Genomic DNA, 17360 nt, shown 5'->3' with positions numbered 1-17360 from the left:
TTGGTCACCTTGTCAAGGAACTCCACTACCCCTGTTGTTGGCCTAAGCCCTAGCTTCATCGGTAGGCCCTCAGGTTTTCTTCTTTTCTTCTCTCTCCTCCTTCTCCCTCTCTTGATCTCTCTCACTTCCTCTCTCTTCTCTCACCATTCTCTATTCTGTCTCTAACCAATCTCTCTTTCCAAACTATCTCTCTCTTTCCTTGATTTCTCCCTATCTAGCCTAATCTCTCTCTCACTCACTCTCTATAATTATCTCTCTTTCCTTATCTTTGTGTTTATGTTAACCCAATCTTATCTCCCTTGATTGTTAGGTAATATCTAACATTGACCTCTCACTCTTTGATCAAGAGGAGGCTAGGACACTCGATTTTGGAGGAGCATCTCGCTTGGGGGTCAAATCCCCATCCGAGATAATTGCTAACCTCTTTTTATTATTTATTTTTCTTCTTTAGATCTCTCTTTGGATCGAAGGATAGATAGATATTCTGGAGGCTAGGTTAGGTTTGGTATATGCTCTTAGACCTTGGCTCTACCATCTAGAGGTAGAGTACTGGTCAGCAGATCTAAGGTCGCTACTTCTGATCTGGAATTGATCGTAAATTGTAGAGCCTTGAGAGGGTCTCGCGACCTAGTAGGACCTTTTATACGCCAAAAACTAAAAGTGAAGTTGTGTCATACTTTAGGATCGTAAAAGAAAATCCAATGATTTGGTTTGTTCTATTTAGGTTGTGCATAGCCTTGTTGAAAGGAACTACCATGTTTTATTAAATTTGATCCAGAATACCTCTATCCCTACTATTTTTTGTGCATTTATATAAATTTCTAGAATGTTTATTTTGAAACTTGTATTATTATTAACAACTAGTCCAAAGTGCGTATCTATAATTAAAACGAATTGTAGTTTTTGAAATTATACCTTATATAGAGTTACTATAAATGTTTGAAAATAAATATTATTATGCTTGATTTACTCTGAATAAGATTTAGTTCAAAATATGGATCAAACATGCATGTAGCGTGTTACTTGAATATGATCATAAGCATGATGACTAATTTGTTCAATAGAAGTATTTGAAATGAGATGTCAAATCCTAATTGAAAATATATAAATATTTGAAAGAATTATGCTCACTATATGACTGAGAAAGTCGGTTTGGAATGAAATTAATGTTTATCCTCTAATCTAACTTTGATTCAAGCCTAGCAAGTTAGAGTAACGACTAGCAAATTTCATTAAGAAACTAGTTTTTTTCGAGCCTTGACAATTGAGGCCGATTGCTGGCATTTTTGTGTTTTAGGAATTAGTCTCTTTCGGTCCTTGTCATAGGGCTAATTATGGTTGTAGTTGCTAAGACAGGGAGAGGGCAAAATTAAGGTGAATTAATTTTATTAGAAATTTCATGAGAGAGGCCTTCTCCATGAGATGCATCTAAAATTAGTTTTTGCACTAGTATGTACGAAAGGTGAATTTTTAGGTTATTAAATATCTATATGTTGATTGTGGATTTTCTTCCTAAAAATTATTGAATTAGCTTCCATTACAATTTATAAAGATATCTGATATTTATCTGGGCATTTTTTTCTTTATGTATGTATATATATATGCTCAATCGAACTAGAGGTGTAAACGTGACTTATTGGGTTGCTAGCTTAGTCTTCTTTTTCTCTTCTTTTTACTAGATGCCTAGGAGTAGCTCGAGCAAGGTTGTGAGCTAAAGCATTAGGGATTAGGTTTAACTGGCTTTATCTCATTTGACTAAATTCGTATCGGGAAATCAAGAGGAATATGGCTTAAGCCCACTACTTGGTCATCAATAATGGATACCCAACGTTTGTGATTAGAGATTCTATGAAAAAAGGTTCAATTATGATAGAAACGAAGCTAATTGAGTAATCATGGTAAAACATATTTTCGGAGTATATCTCCTTTCGTTCCTATGATAAGTGCTCATATCAGTTACAAAGTAAATTGGAAAGATTGAGTTATAGTCTTAATAAATCCAAGATAGAAAATCTGCAGCATATTAGGTCACAAATACTCTTGAAGGATTTACTTATATGAAATTGTTGTACCGACCGCAACTAAGGGTTTAGGCTAACCCTAACAAATTCTCATAAAAACTTAGGATACTAAGTGCAAGGCTTTTAATTGGCACTAACCACATATGTTGCCCAAGGTGACAAGCCAAGAGGGGAGGGGGGTGAATTGGTTTTTCTAAATTTTTGCTATCTTACTTTAGTTAATTGATGAGTGAGTGAAATTAGAACAATGCACAATACAAACACACAAGAAGTATAGTGGTTCGGTGCTCTCCTAAGCACCTACGTCCACTCCCCAAGTGACCCCTTGGGAATTCACTATAATCCTCGGATTACAGTTGGATTGTTTTCCGGGCTCACAATCCAAAAACCTTTACACTTTGGTTTTTGGGATCACCAATAACCTTTGTTGGTTTTACGGGCTCACCAACGAACCTTCACAATTGGTTTTACGGGTTCACCAATAAACCTACACCGTTGGTTTTGCGGGCTCACCAACAAACCTTTACAAGGTGATTAACAAAAGAAAGAAGAAAGTTGAAGCTCCTAGATGAGCAAATATAATAATTATAAGCTACAAAGAAGAGTTTAGAGAATAGTTATCGCTTGATGAGACTTCTCTCTTCTTTGTCAAGAATGCTTCACTCTTCGAGGGTGGATGGAGCTCTTGATATCTCTTGGAATCTGCTCAACCACTTCCTTTCAACTCTTGAATGAAGCACTTGGATGAAGAAGATTAGGCACTTGTCTTTCTTGTGTAAGCTTTGATCTTTTTGCAAAAGATACTCTTCTCTGATGAATAGTGTCCCTTTAAATAGTTTTCCTCACCCATTGGACATCCCTCATTGGTCAGATTTCAAAAACTAGCCGTTACTTACTGTTTGGAGGTCAAAAAGTACTTCTGCAGAACTAGCCGTTATGCTTCTGCCCGTGCTTGGGTCGACTCAACTTTTACTGGGGTCGACCCAACTTTCACTTGGGTCGACTCATGCAACATTGGGGTCGACCCTCTCAGGAACCACAGAACCTTGTGTTTCAGCCTTCCTTCACTTGGGTCGACTCAACACTTTTTGGGTCGACTCAAGGTTGGGTTGGGTCGACTCAAATTTCACTTGGGTCGACCCTCTCAGAGATTCCAGAGAACTGATTTTTGAATGACATAGCCTTTGGGTCGACTCATGTTCTGTTGGGGTCGACTCAAGGTTGGGTCGACTCAAGTTCCATTTGGGTCGACCCTCTCAGGGATTCAGAGACTTGTTTTCTTGAAGCTTGAAGATGGGGTCGACTCAACTTTCACTTGGGTCGACCCAAGTACTGTTCATCCGTGCCATTTTTGCAGAAGTGTGCCAGATGTTTCCTTGATGTGCCGGGGTCGACTCAATCTATACTTTGCTGCAACTTAAGGTTAGATTTATCCATATAATCAATGAAATAAACTTTAAACAATTTTGAATATATATCATGGTGGTGCTACATACTCTAAACAATGAAAATTACTATTGTCCACTTAAGAGTACGTTTCACTTGAAACTTTGCCAAATTGAAATTTAGAATTCACTATCCCTTTCCTATCGCAAATTTTATCTCATTATTAATCATTGTATTAATCATCAAAATACCACTATCATCCTCAATCTCCCCCTTTTTGATGATTACAAAATATTGAGTATGATCAAATTGATTCTTATCTTAAAATTAATTTTAGAAGGGCTCAAGTTGCTGAATTTCAGCTTTTCAAATATGAGAGTGAAGTCTCCCCCTATTTCATCCAAATGTTGCCAATTTGAACTTATGGTCTTCTCCCCCTTTCTTTTATACTTGGTTAAAGATGAACTTCAAAAATTTGAGATAATGAAAGAGTTTCAGATTATGTATCGAGGTATGAAAGGTATGTGCCAAAATCTGAAATTCGATTTAAATTTTAGACTTTAACATTTTCATTGTACAAATTGCTCCCCCTTAAATGTATAGTCTTTCCTATTATAATTTTCAACCTTGTTTGTCAACTTATTTCTCTTTCCTTGCTTCTCCCCCTTTTTGTTATCATCAAATAGGTGCATGGTAATAGATAAATAGACACAATAATTAATAAACAGTTCAGTTTCATTGATCAAAATGGAACATTGTAGTACATTAATGCCAAAACAAAACAAATACAATATTCCTCAATCAAGTACAAAGTACATGATCAATCACACAAAGTACATGATCAATCACAAAATACATATGAGAACTAGATAAATCCTAGGCACTAATACCAAAAGTGCTAACATCAGCCTAGGGGGTATCTAATGGCTGTGATCTAGTCCTCATCCTCCGAGCATATGTGGCGAGGGGAGGTCGGGCCTGATGGGACTGAGTCTGGCGTGGAGCTCGGTGAGCTGGATGACTCTGTGCCGAAATCTCTGACTCAGCTGCCTGGGGCACAGATGGTCCATGAACCTCTCTCTCTCTCTCCGTAGAGCTCCTACCTGCTCTCTAAGATCGCTAATCTCAGCAGTCATAATATCCAATCTGCTCGTCAATCCATCAGTGATAGTCCTGCCTGAGCTGTCATAAGCTCAGTCATCCTACTCCAAAACTCATCTGTGTATCCCGCGGGAACAGATGACGAAGGTCCAGCCTCTGAAGGTGCTGTAGGATGATCCTTAGGCTCCTCATCCTCAGGGATGGGATCTCCAATCTCTGGTGCATCACCCTTTGGTGCATCACCCTCTGATACAGCATGAATCCCAGCTCCTGCACGCACCCACTGCCCGTTCACCTTTTCATACCCCATGCGAATAAGGGATCGTGCAGTGTATGTGTCAGTAAATAGTAGATGCCTGGAGATCTCTCCCTCTACTGATATATCATGCTGTCGGAAGATCAGGTGAGTATCATACCATAAGGCAGGGAGACTCTCGAGTTGCATATGACTTTCTCATCTGCCTAAGCATCATAGCTGGGAGGTTCAGGGGAATGCCCTGAATAATGTGCTCCATGACGACCAGGTCTCGCTCAGAAATGAGATCAAATCTCCCGCTTTTCGGAAACAAAATCCGACCTATGAAGTTGTGCAACAACCTCATCTCAGCTGAAAGAGAGCTTGCTATTACATTTTGGAATAGTCGAAATCATCATTCTCAAGAATCAACTGTAGAGCTCTCAACTTATTTTCAGGCTTTTCTGGAGTTGCTCCTTCGCAGGGGAGATGAAGCAACTCACTCAAACTTTCTTCGGAAACCCTAACCCTTACTCCTCGGACTTCAGATATAAGCCCTCCCATTCCAGATTTCAGGAAGGCATAGAACTCACGAACCAACCCTGGGTAGATCACCACATCTAGGGAGCAAAGATACTCCCATCCTTGCCTTCGGATCCAATCACCCAACCGGAACCCTTCTTGATCCAAAAACTCGGAGTGGATCCTTCTTCCCGTGGTAACCGGTCTCCCCGCAAATTTTGCAAGTTGGACTGAAGGGGAGGGAGAGAGGAGGCTCTACACGTGTCTCACCTTGTGGAGGCACTGTAGAAGGCTCTGTAGCATTTCTATCAACACGGGTGGTCCGTGAAACTCCCGGATCGCTTGGCTACGGCTCTCTTGGGTCCCATTTCTTCAAGATTTTGATCTAACGGCTTTGGAAGCTTCCTTCTACTGTTTGGAGATGATTGGAGGAGATTTGAGAGTGGAGAATAGGGTTTTTGGAAGAGGACAAAGTGAAAACAGTGCCCTAGATTGCTCACGGGTCCCCTTTTAACAGTGGGGTCCCGTCGTTGGGTCGACCCTAGATTTTCTTGGGTCGACTCAACTTGGTCGACCCCATTCTGGGTTGGGTCGACCCAAGTTCAGAAATTTTTCCTTCTCTTCCTTTTCCTTTCAAAAAAAATTTTTCTTTCTTCCAATCTTACAAATTCTTACTGGGACAATGATACATAGTAAGGAATCTATAGACAACTAGTTTGACTAATGTTTCATAGGTTTTTAGAAATGGAAGAGAGTATCATGAGACATCTTGCTCCTTTGTATATCTCCTTAATCAAAAGGATCACATATGCCTAATTCCCTCCTAAGCATGCAAAATCTATCTTCACTCAAAGTTTTGTGAATATGTCAGCTAATTGTTGTCAGTACATACATGCTCAATACATATGTTCCCATTTTGCACATGATCTCTAATAAAATGATATCTTATTTCATGTGTTTGGCTTTAGAGTGCTGAACCGGATTTTTAGTAAGGTTGATGGCACTAGTATTATCACACTTTATAGGAATGTTATCTAGTTTAATTCCATAGTCCTCTAGTTGTTGCTTAAGCCATAATACTTGAGCACAGCAACTGCCGGCGCTATATATTCGGCTTCAGCCGTTGACAGTGCTACTGAATTCTGCTTTTTGCTAAACCATGATACTAAATTATTTCCTAAAAATTGACATGTTCCACTAGTGCTCTTCCTATCTAATTTGCATCCAGCAAAATCTGCATCAGAGTATGCAAGCAAATCTAGACAGGAAGTCTCTCGAGTACCATAATCCTATGTTGTAGTTCCTCTCAAATATCTAAGGATTCTTTTAACAGCACTTAGATGTGACTCCTTAGGATCTGATTGGTATCTAGCACATATTCCCACACTAACACTATGTCTGGCCTACTAGCAGTAAGGTAAAGCAAAGATCCAATTAAACCTCTATAAAGCTTCATATCTATACTTTTCCTTTTCATCTTTGTCTAGCTTACTAGTGGGATTCATTGGGGTCCTATCCCTGTGATTTTCATTCCCAACTTCTTTAATATTTCTTTGTGTACTTAGTTTGATGAATGAAGATACCTTCTTTAGTTTGCTTGATTTGTAATCCGAGAAAAAACTTAGTTCTCCCATCATACTCATCTCGAATTCTCCTTGCATTAAATTAGCAAACTCTTTGCAAAGATTATCATTTGTGGCACCAAAGATTATGTCATCTACATATATTTGTACCACTAGCAGATTTTTGTCTTTCCTTTTGAGAAAAAGTGTTTTATCTACATTTTCTCTACTGAAATCATTATTTAGTAGAAATTTGCTTAGTCGATCATACCAAGCCCTAGGTGCTTGTTTTAATCCATATAATGCCTTATGTATTTAAACACATGATTTGGCAATTCATGATTCTCAAAACCAGGAGGTTGCTCTACATATACTTCTTCCTCTATAAAACCGTTTAAGAAGGCACTTTTCACATCCATTTGATACAATTTGAAATTTATGAAACATGCAAAAGCTAGAAGTAATCTAATGGCTTCTAATCTGGCTACGGGAGCAAATATTTCCTCAAAATCTATCCCTTCTTCTTGATTGTATCCCTTAGCTACAAGTCTAGCTTTATTTCTTATAACTACCCCATTTTCATCTAATTTATTTCTAAAGATCCATTTTGTTCAATTACAGAGTTATGCTTTGGTCTCTCAGTTAATGTCCATACATTACTTCTTTTGAATTGATTTAATTCTTCTTGCATAGGCATTTATCCAATTGGTGTCTTTTTCAGCTTCTTCATAAGTCTTAGGTTCTAATTGTGAAACAAAAGCAAGATAATCATTTAAATTTCTAAGAGAGGATCGAGTTCTTACCCCTTGAGATGGATCACCAATGATTAAGTCTTTAGGGTGTCCATGTGCATACCTCCATTCCTTTGGCAAGTCTTGAGATTGTGGTGGCATGCAATCATTTTTCTTTATCTTGATTTGGCACGTCATCAAGATTCAATTTTTCAAAGTCAATAATTCCTGCATCATCATCAAGAATATTTTCTCTCCTAGGAGAATCACTATCAGACTCATCAAAAATGATATTAACTGACTCTTCAACTACAAGAGTTCTTTTATTGAACACTCTGTATGCCCTGCTAGATGTAGAGTATCCTAAGAAGATACCTTCATCTGACTTGGCATCAAATTTACTTAGATCCTCCTTGCCATTGTTTAAAATGAAACATCTACATCCAAATACTCTAAGATATTTAGCAGTTGGTTTCTTATTCTTCCAAAGTTCACAAGGAGTTTTCTTGGTTATTGGTCGTATTAAAACCCGATTTAGAATATGGCAAGCGGTACTTATAGCTTCAGCCCAAAAGTACTTTGGAAGATTTGACTCGCACAACATTGTGCGTGCCATTTCTGCCAAGGTTCCTATTTTTTCTTTCAACAACCCCATTTTGTTGAGGCGTTCTAGGTGCTGAAAATTGATGTGAGATACCATTTTCATTACAAAATTCTTCAAAATGTTGATTTTCAAATTCAGTTCCATGATCACTTCAAATTGCTATTAAGGTGAGCTTCTTTTCATTTATGATATTTTTATAATATTTAAAGAATGCTGAAAATGCTTCATTCTTATGTACAAGAAATGAAACCCATGTATACCTTGAAAAATCATCTAATATGAACTAGTCCATACTTCTTCCCTCCTAGACTCGCGGTTCTAGTGGGTCCAAATAGATCCATATGTATGAGTTCAAAGTGCCTAGTGGTCGATACTATATTCTTTGATTTGAAGAATGATTTTGTTTGCTTTCCTAATGAGCATGGTCCACAGATTTTGTCCTTTTCAAAAGTCAATTTTGTCACATCTTTTATTAATTCCTTTTGACTAGTTTTGATATTAAGTCCATACTAGCATGTCCTAGTCTACGATGCCAAAGCCAACTTATTTCATTTTTCTTTTCTTCATTAGTAATTAAACATAATCCATTTTTCTTGCCTAATTCATGAAGATCTACCATGTAAATATTTCTTTGCCTTTGTCCTATAAGTACAATGCTATTAGCTTTAGGATTTGTGATTATGCATACTGAGGCTTCAAATGTGACTTTAAAACCTTTATCACAAAATTGACTTATGCTAAGTAGGTTATGTTTCAAACCATTAACTAATAAGACATTTTCTATAAAGGTAGATGGAGTAATAAAAATTTTACCCTTTCCAATGATATACCTTTTTTCATTGTCTCCATAGGTTACTACTCCACCCTTCTTAGATTCCAAGGTGACAAATTGTTCAACGTCACCTGTCATGTGTCTTGAACAGCCGCTGTCTAGATACCATCGTTTATCCATCTTATTAGCTGCAAGACATCTCTGCAATCAAGATCAAGAATAAGCTTTAGGTACCCAAACTATGTTGGGTCCTTTAGGGTTAGTACTTGAAGAAATCCCTCCACATTCCCCCTCCAACCTTGGAAGCTTATGAAGATTGCAGGGTCTTTAGACACTTTACCGGCGGGGGAGGCGTAAGGAGGTTAAGTACTCCGTTTTGAACGACCACATTCGACGCGTCGACACTCGGGGTCTGACGATGTTCCTTTTGGAACCCAAACTTTCTTGAATTTAAGCTTATAATTATTACTCAATTTGTTGTTACTAGACTTTCTATAGTTACATTCATATGCTTTATGTCCTAATTTATTGCAGCAATGACAAGTTATATTTTCATTTTTGGCTTTCACAAATATGTTCTTTAAGTATTTTTGTTTCCTATTTATTTTATATCCTAATCTAGCTTTATCATATACGGCTTTTTGACTATCAAGAATCATATTTAATTTGGTTGAGCTAAGTGTAAACTTGTCTACTAAGGATTTGTATTTTTCAGCATCTTTTTTTAACTTGACATTTTCAGCAATTAGATTCTCGGTTTTATTTGTGAATCTCCTACTTAATGTTTCATAGTTATTAATAGTTTCAGCTTATCTTTGATAAAAGACTGATTTTCATCTTTTAGAGCTTTATTTTTATTGATTAGTTTTTGTGCTCTTCCATGAGTTCTAAAAATGCATCATGTAATTCTTCAACAGTAAAATCACATTCAAGTTCAGAATCTACCTTATCGTCATTAGCCATATGGCAGATTTAGGCCGTCTCTTGTTGATCTTCCTCTTCCGAACTTGACGCCTCACTTTCACTCCATTCAGCCATGAAGTTCTTCTTCTTAAGTTTTCTTGCCATCCACTTCAATTCCGGGCAATCTATCTTGAAATGCCGGGCTTGTTACACTCATAACAAATTGGTGTTTCCTTTTCCTTTTCTTTGTCCTTACCCTTTTCTTTGCTTGAGCTACCTTTGAAGAAGGGCTTCTTTTTATGAAATTTCTTCTTTCCTCTCATAAATTTTCTGAATTTTCTTCCAAGCATGGTTATTCCTTCTTCATCAAATTCCTCCTCATCATCAGATTCTTCCGATTCAGTTTCGTATTTTGGAGTGGTAGTCTTTAATGCAATGGTCTTTCTTCTCTTGACCTCATCTTCTGAATTTTGCCTCATGGTCAACTCATGGGTCATGAGTGATCCTAGAAGTTCCTTCAATTGCAGTGTATTGAGGTCCTTTGCTTCCTGAATTGCTGTTACCTTGGCCTTCCAAACTCTTGGTAGAGACTTGAGAATTTTTCGCACCAATTCAGAGTTAGTATAAGACTTTCCTAAACTCTTTAGCCCATTTATGATTTTCATGAAACGAGTAAACATTTCAGTTATGGACTCAGTGGATTCCATTTTAAACAACTCATACTTATGTACTAATATGTTTATTTTTGACTCCTTAACTTGATTAGTTCCTTCATGTGTGACCTCCAGTTTATCTCAAATTTCTTTCGCGGAGATGCATGTAGATATTCTATTGAATTCACTTACATCTAGTGAACAGTAAAGCCCATTAATTGCTTTAGCATTTAGTTGTGCTAGTCTTCTATCACTCTCATTCCAATCCATTTCTGGTTTGGGAATGATTGTGCCCTCTATACTAGTTGTGGGTGTGTGAGGTCCTCTAGTTATAATATACCACAATTCATAGTCTAGAGCTTGAATGAATATCCTCATCCTAGCTTTCCAGTATGTGTAATTAGTGCCATTAAATAGAGGAGGTCTATTTGTGGATTGACCCTCACTCATAGAACATCCTACTTGGGTTGTCATGATCTTTGTCTCTTGATTGTGAGATCAACAAAATACTATGTGAGCACCTCGCTCTGATACCACTTGTTGCCCAAGGTGACAAGCTAAGAGGGAGGGGGGTGAATTGGTTTTTCTAAATTTTTGCTATCTTACTTTAGTCAATTGATGAGTGAGTGAAATTAAACAATACACAATACAAACACACAAGAAGTATAGTGGTTCGGTGCTCTCCTAACACCTACGTCCACTCCCAAGCGACCCCTTGGAATTCACTATAATCCCCGGATTACAGTTGGATTGTTTTCCGGGCTCACAATCCAAAAACCTTTACACTTTGGTTTTCCGGGATCACCAAGAACCTATGTTGGTTTACGGTCACCAACGAACCTCCATTTTACGGGTCACCAACAACCTTTTTCGGCTCACCAATTGGTTTACGAGGTCAAACAACAAAAATAAAAAAAAAAAAAATAAAAACAAAAAAAAAAAAAATAATAAAAAAAAAAGAATATATTACGCTATGAACTTCTTTTATTTTTAGATTGTTTATCTCAATATATATCTTATTTTGTTTGGTTGACGGGAATTGGTATTCACTAAAATGTCAATCGTCAGCATATTGATGATTGAATTTTGTAAATGAATTGACAAATTAATAAAGTATTATTTGGCATTATTCATCATTTCATCTTCAAATGAACTCTTATATGATGAAGTCCTTAGGACTTATGTTATGATAAAGGAGGATTTATCTTTGAGTCCTTAAACTTGTTCGCGACCAAATGATATGTTGTTACTAGGACGACAACATTATCGAGATTAAGTCGTTGTGTGACATATACGTTGGTTGTCCTCTTAACCAAGGAGTGTGGAGACACTGGTATGCCATACAGGTGAAGTGTAGGAGTACATTTCACTGAACGTGACCAATTTCGGAACGCTCTACTGTCAAGAGATGTTTCGAGTGGATATGGGTATAAGTTTGGCCCTCTGACCTGAGATCGCAACCTATGACTAGCAAGCAACTCACTGTACTTTGGTACCGGACTACCTGAATTTCTAATTCAGTGACGGAAGGTCACTGGGTGCAGTCAAGTACTTGCATAGTCAGTTGTGAGTCGAGATGGAATTGACACCTCCTGGAAATAAAAGATAATGTCTTGTGATTAATTTAGCAAAACCTTGGCCAGGGTAATTCCAGTGAGGAGTCACGGGATATCTAAAGTTAATCACATAATGGATGTACTAATTATAGGGTTGACAGTGAGCTCTAAGTCATCCTGGCATTAGGAGTCAAAGGGATTGAATTATACAGTAATCATAGTCCAGGATTTCAGAATATTTGCTTCGCATATATTCGGCCTATCCGGATGTCGGGTACCATTGCTAGATGGTCACATCGATTAGTATAGGAAGACGTTCCTATACTACCGACTTAGGTTCGAACCTATGAGGTCATACGCATAGAAGTTTTTAGGTTGATCAAATAACTGATTGATGATTAAGAATCATTCAGGGATAATTTGATCAATTCGATTGACAAATTATCCAAAACAAAAGTTGCATTAAAATAATTATTGAATTATTGGAGGATTAATTAGCAATTAGATTGCTAATGAACTCAATTTGATTGAGTAAATTGGGCTTAGGTTGAGCCAAATTGAATATGATTCAATTTGGGCTGCATCAGGGTTTGACCTAATTGGATTGGGTTCAACCCAAGTAGATTGAGCTTGACCCAATTGATGGAACTTGACCCAATTGGATTGAGCTTGATTCAAATCAATTAGAAGACCTTATTTGATGAGGATTATGAGTCCAAATAATCTGAATTGGATAAGGAGAAGAATTCCTAAATTTTAGGAACCCGTCCTTATCTTCTTGGAGAAGAATGACACCTTAATTTATCCCCAATATTTTCTACACCTATCCTCTTTATTTTTGGCCAAAAATTGGCGTGAGAAGAGAGGAGATGTGGGGCTATATTTTCTATAAAAATGGCCCTTAAATCTTTCTAGAAAGATTTAGATGAATTTCCTAATTTGTAGGGATTGCATGGCGCATGAAATAGGGTGGTCTGCGGCTGAACTTTGGACGCATGAATTCCTATTTTTTAGGGATCCAAAATGCACAAAATTTGGATATGTTTATTTCCTCTTATCTGCCAAATCACCAGAATTTTTTGGGAATTTTATCAGCCAAATTAGTTGGCTAAATTAGGTGTGAGGCATGGGGTGGTCTTTTGGCTATAAGAGACCCCCATGCCTTGGGTTCAAGATATACCATATTTAGAGGTTTCAAAAAATTCTGAAAAAATTCTCTGAGGGCCTTCATCCCTTCTTCTCCTTCTTCCTCATGTCCATCCTCCATATCCTTGAAGAACAATCAAAGGTTGAGTGTTTAGAAGGAGACAGCTTCAGCCATTGCAACGTTCCTACGCGAGCTAGCACTCCCGCAGAAGACGATTTAACTAGGACTTCTCGTGTACTTCTCATAGAGGCCATTCGTGTGCGTGACTGCGAAATCAAGGATTAGATCCATAAGTTTCTTCTATTATAAAAGGTATTAATCCTACATCAATATTTTATTTTGGAGTCAGGGTCTAGGGTCTGATTTTCCCGAGGTTTTACCCTCCTTTGGGGCTCCTCATGGAGTTATCTCCAGAATCCATTCGATGGATATTCGGAGATTAATCGAATAGAGTGTTTACCTTTCAGATCTGATAGTTAATCATGCATGAAATTTTTGGCATAATTGTTTAAACGATTCCAGCATAATCCTATGTGTTCTTAAGGTGCTGATTTCTAGATTTGATCTTGTAAGCATGCATGAATTAAATTATTTGATTCGGTTTTTCCGCTGCATTTTAAAACTTAAAAAAGAACTACGTATGGCTTGATCCCCTTTATGAAGGGGTACGTAGGCAACCCGATCAGGTTCAGCCATGGTTTTAAAAAAAAAAAAAAAATCAGCATGCTTAACACCGAAGAACCTAGGATTCACTTCAGTGGTATCAGAGCCAGGTTCATGGTTTAAACTTTTATGTTTTAAATTCTTGTAATTAAATCTGAAATCATGAGAATGCTTAGATTAGATCTAAAGTATTTTTTATGATTGATTTAATTGCTGATTATGCATGATTAACTAGATCTGAAATTTTGAATGCATATGATGCATGTTTGTGTTAAGATTTGTAACATAAATAAATCTGAAATCATAATATTGTTTAGATTAGATCTAAATAAAATTTATGATTCATATGATCTCTGATTTTAATGAACAAATCAGATCTGAAAATAAAAGTGAAAAAATAAATACATAAGATGTATGTTGTTTATATTAATTCATGTTGTTATGTATATGTGATGCATGAACATTAAATATAATGACTTAAACATGAATTAAATCTGATTACATGTGATTAATTACAAAAACTCAGATCTGAAAATATGTTTTAAGAACTGAAAGATTGTAATTAATATGTAATTAAAAAGAAATATGCAATGATCAAAACTTTCATAAGTCTAAACTTAATTGAGAATTAAGTGTTATGAAATAGAACTGTAACTCAATTAATTGACATTGCATAATTCTTTGGGCATATGGGTTAGCTTGAATCAAGTTCCTAGGATTGGGTTAGACCTAAGGTTAGAATCATACATGGACAAATAGAATTAATTGATCAAATCTAATTAAGTAGTAACTAGATTAGGTCAAGAAAATTCTAGATCAATTTACAATAGTTGTAGATGGATCAAGTCCATATCTTTGATTAGACCAAGATGGAACTTGATTTAGGCTCAGAGGTGTAGCCCGAGTCATTTGAGTAATCAAATCGAAATTGATTAACCAGTCGGTGTCTAAGGTAAGTTTGGCAGTTTTGACCGGTGGTTTTTAATTGGGAGCTACTCGCACTGATTCATCTTTGTCGAGTTAATGGCATATCCCTTCCACCGATCTCACTTACCTGGCCGACATGGTCAATCACATTTTGATTGGATCACTTAATGATTCGAGTTAGCCCATGCCTATAAGAAAAATCAGTTTGACTGATTTAGGTGCCTCCTTAACCGGTTTGAGTCTAATCTGATTTGGTGAAGTCAGTGGGAGAAATTAGACTAACTGGATCTTCTTATCTATCCTAATTAAGAAATCCTCTAAAATTATTAGGTCCTTAAAATGAAATGGTTATGGGGATAACTAGGTCATAGCCTCCCATTAAGTTGGGTGATAATAGGTCCAATGTTTTGATAATTATTGGAGGCGCGACACGCCTGGTACTTATCAAGCATTGGAATTGTTATTCAATATATGATGAGTTAAGTGTACCTTCAATAGGCGGTCAGGTGAGCCGAGCCACACTCGGGCTTGATCGTCTATTAGTTGATTAGACTTAACCCTATCATTTAATGGTTGGACCTGACTAGGGTATTCGGTTGGAGGCGCCACATGCCTGCCGAAGAACCTAGGGCAAAATTATCACTAGAAGTTGTTTGGTGAAGCAACTGGTTTAGAACCTACCAATAGGTGCATATGGGTTAGCCGAGCCACACTCGGGCCTATATGCGATCTATTGGGTTCTAGTGCCCACTAAAGAATTAGGAGTAATTTTTCGAATTGGAGGTAGAGGCTACCAATTTGTATAAAATAGTGGGAGTATCTTTAGACTAAAGTCCAAGTCTACTGTGTTTAGTCAATTCATATACTAATAGCCAAATTTTCTTTTATGTAGAAATGACCACAAGTTTGTCACTTCGCTCATTATTGGATAATGACAAGTTGACAGGTCCCAACTTCAATAATTGGTATAGAAAACTGAAAATTGTGCTAGACCATGAATGGATCCTTTATGTGATAACAGATCCGGCACCTGAGCAGCCCACTGCTAATGCACGGGGTACAGTCAGAGACACTTATCAGAAATGGCTCAGTAATCATATCACTGTCCGTTGCATTATGCTCGCTGCAATGAATGATGAGTTTAGTAGGCATTTTGAGAATGTGCAGCCGAAAGACATCATTCAAGTGTTGAATGAATCTTTCGGTATTCCTGATGATGTTGAAAGGCACAAGACTAGTTGTGCTATTTTCAACGCACGTATGAAGGATGGGGCTTCGGTGACCGATCATGTATTGTACATGATTGAGTTAATCGAGGGCCTAGGCACTTTCGGATCTCCCCTACATGATCAATTGGGGAAGGATGCTTATACTGAATTCTCTTCCTGGTTCGTACTGCCCATTTCTCACCAACTTTCGTATAACGAAACTGGTAGTAAATTATCACCAATTGTTGGGTTTACTACAAACTTTTGAGAAGGATCACCAACTCCTAAAAGGGTCGGTGAATTTAGTGGGAGGTTCGTCCAGAGGTCGTGGTACCTTTAAAGGAAAGAAGAAAAATAAGAATCAAAAGAAAAAGGTGCAACGTGCTAAGCCAAGTCAGACCAAAAAGATTAAGGCTGACCACAATCTGGCAGAATGCTTCTATTGTAAGAAGCAGGGGCATTGGAAGAGAAATTGTCCTCGGTACCTTACCTCACTTGACCCGAACAGGCCAAGCAAGAGAAAAGGGCAATCAGTTGCTGATCAAGGTATTGATATGATAACACCTTGTAATTTCTCTATATGTGATAATTCGACCTAGGTATTAGATACTGGAAGTCCGTTTAATATATGCAATTCATTGCAAGGACTTCAAGTCAATGAGAGATTTGAAAACAGCGAGAGATTCCTAAATGTTGGAGATGGAAGATCTGTTCCAGTTCTAGCTTTAGGAAATCTCAAACTTGTTTTCAATTCTCATGTAGTTGTCTTGAGTGATTGTCACTATTGTCCTACATTCTTATTGAATGTAATTTCCGTAGGCCTTTTGGCCATGAACGGTTATGAAATTTCAATAAAGAAATGTTCTTGTGATATCATTATGAATGGTGTTACTGTAATGGCATCTACTTGTTATCACAACCTGTTAATGTAATGTACACGTCAAGTAAGCGTCCTAGAATAGATAATGTCACGGATGTCTACCTTTGGCATCATAGGCTAGGTCATATTAACAAGAACAAGATGAACAGGTTAAGTAAAGAGGGAATCCTCAATGTTAATGATTGTGAATCATTGACAACCTGTGAGTCATGTCTTCTTGGTAAGATGACCAAATCACCTTTTACCGAAAAAGGTGAACGAGCCAGTAATTTATTGACCCTTGTACATTCTGATGTATGTGGGCCAATGAGCACAAATGCTAGAGGTGGATATTCATATTTCATTACGTTTATAGACGACCTTTCTAGGTATGGTTATGTCTATTTAATGAGACATAAATCTGAATCATTTGAAATGTTCAAATTATATCGTAATGAAGTAAAAAAAACAAACTGGAAAGAGTATTAAAACTCTTCGATCAGATCGAGG

Source organism: Phoenix dactylifera, chromosome 8, assembly GCF_009389715.1.
Source record: "Phoenix dactylifera cultivar Barhee BC4 chromosome 8, palm_55x_up_171113_PBpolish2nd_filt_p, whole genome shotgun sequence".
Classification (NCBI taxonomy): domain Eukaryota; kingdom Viridiplantae; phylum Streptophyta; class Magnoliopsida; order Arecales; family Arecaceae; genus Phoenix; species Phoenix dactylifera.
Note: the sequence above shows the minus strand (reverse complement) of the source record.